General features: G+C 33.1%; 1 protein-coding gene across 1 annotated transcript in view; it reads right to left on the reverse strand.

Moving 5' to 3' along the window:
- The window catches only part of LOC137658774 (venom carboxylesterase-6-like), a 59,147-nt gene that overhangs the window by 2,343 nt on the left and 54,304 nt on the right, over positions 1-2,500 (reverse strand). The window lies entirely within an intron of this gene.

Genomic DNA, 2,500 nt, shown 5'->3' on the forward strand with positions numbered 1-2,500 from the left:
ACCTTGTGATGATATCTATGTCACTGACAAAGGACTTTTTTTTTTGTAAACCTTGTGATGATATCTATGTCAATGACAAAGGACTTTTTTTGTAAACCTTGTGATGATATCTATGTCACTGACAAAGGACTTTTTTTGTAAACCTTGTGATGATATCTATGTCACTGACAAAGGACTTTTTTTGTAAACCTTGTGATGATATCTATGTCACTGACAAAGGACTTTTTTTGTAAACCTTGTGATGATATCTATGTCACTGACAAAGGACTTTTTTTGGTAAACCTTGTGATGATATCTATGTCACTGACAAGGGACTTTTTTTGTAAACCTTGTGATGATATCTATGTCACTGACAAAGGACTTTTTTTGTAAACCTTGTGATGATATCTATGTCACTGACAAAGGACTTTTTTTGTAAACCTTGTGATGATATCTATGTCACTGACAAGGGACTTTTTTTGTAAACCTTGTGATGATATCTAGGTCACTGACAAAGGACTTTTTTTGTAAACCTTGTGATGATATCTATGTCACTGACAAAGGACTTTTTTTGTAAACCTTGTGATGATATCTAGGTCACTGACAAAGGACTTTTTTTGTAAACCTTGTGATGATATCTAGGTCACTGACAAAGGACTTTTTTTGTAAACCTTGTGATGATATCTATGTCACTGACAAAGGACTTTTTTTGTAAACCTTGTGATGATATCTATGTCACTGACAAAGGACTTTTTTTGTAAACCTTGTGATGATATCTATGTCACTGACAAAGGATTTTTTTTGTAAACCTTGTGATGATATCTATGTCACTGACAAAGGACTTTTTTTGTAAACCTTGTGATGATATCTATGTCACTGACAAAGGACTTTTTTTGTAAACCTTGTGATGATATCTATGTCACTGACAAGGGACTTTTTTTGTAAACCTTGTGATGATATCTATGTCACTGACAAAGGACTTTTTTTGGTAAACCTTGTGATGATATCTATGTCACTGACAAGGGACTTTTTTTGTAAACCTTGTGATGATATCTATGTCACTGACAAAGGACTTTTTTTGGTAAACCTTGTGATGATATCTATGTCACTGACAAAGGACTTTTTTTGTAAACCTTGTGATGATATCTATGTCACTGACAAAGGACTTTTTTTGGTAAACCTTGTGATGATATCTATGTCACTGACAAAGGACTTTTTTTGTAAACCTTGTGATGATATCTATGTCACTGACAAAGGATTTTTTTTGTAAACCTTGTGATGATATCTATGTCACTGACAAAGGACTTTTTTTGTAAACCTTGTGATGATATCTATGTCACTGACAAAGGACTTTTTTTGTAAACCTTGTGATGATATCTATGTCACTGACAAGGGACTTTTTTTGTAAACCTTGTGATGATATCTAGGTCACTGACAAAGGACTTTTTTTGTAAACCTTGTGATGATATCTATGTCACTGACAAAGGACTTTTTTTGTAAACCTTGTGATGATATCTATGTCACTGACAAAGGACTTTTTTTTTTGTAAACCTTGTGATGATATCTATGTCAATGACAAAGGACTTTTTTTGTAAACCTTGTGATGATATCTAGGTCACTGACAAAGGACTTTTTTTGTAAACCTTGTGATGATATCTATGTCACTGACAAAGGACTTTTTTTGTAAACCTTGTGATGATATCTAGGTCACTGACAAAGGACTTTTTTTGTAAACCTTGTGATGATATCTATGTCACTGACAAAGGACTTTTTTTGTAAACCTTGTGATGATATCTATGTCACTGACAAAGGACTTTTTTTGTAAACCTTGTGATGATATCTATGTCACTGACAAAGGACTTTTTTTGTAAACCTTGTGATGATATCTATGTCACTGACAAAGGACTTTTTTTTGTAAACCTTGTGATGATATCTATGTCACTGACAAAGGACTTTTTTTGTAAACCTTGTGATGATATCTAGGTCACTGACAAAGGACTTTTTTTGTAAACCTTGTGATGATATCTATGTCACTGACAAGGGACTTTTTTTGTAAACCTTGTGATGATATCTATGTCACTGACAAAGGACTTTTTTTGGTAAACCTTGTGATGATATCTATGTCACTGACAAGGGACTTTTTTTGTAAACCTTGTGATGATATCTATGTCACTGACAAAGGACTTTTTTTGTAAACCTTGTGATGATATCTATGTCACTGACAAAGGACTTTTTTTTTTGTAAACCTTGTGATGATATCTATGTCACTGACAAAGGACTTTTTTTGGTAAACCTTGTGATGATATCTATGTCACTGACAAAGGACTTTTTTTGGTAAACCTTGTGATGATATCTATGTCACTGACAAGGGACTTTTTTTGTAAACCTTGTGATGATATCTATGTCACTGACAAAGGACTTTTTTTGTAAACCTTGTGATGATATCTATGTCACTGACAAAGGACTTTTTTTGTAAACCTTGTGATGATATCTATGTCACTGACAAAGGACTTTTTTTGTA

This window comes from Palaemon carinicauda, chromosome 19, assembly GCF_036898095.1.
Source record: "Palaemon carinicauda isolate YSFRI2023 chromosome 19, ASM3689809v2, whole genome shotgun sequence".
Taxonomy (NCBI): domain Eukaryota; kingdom Metazoa; phylum Arthropoda; class Malacostraca; order Decapoda; family Palaemonidae; genus Palaemon; species Palaemon carinicauda.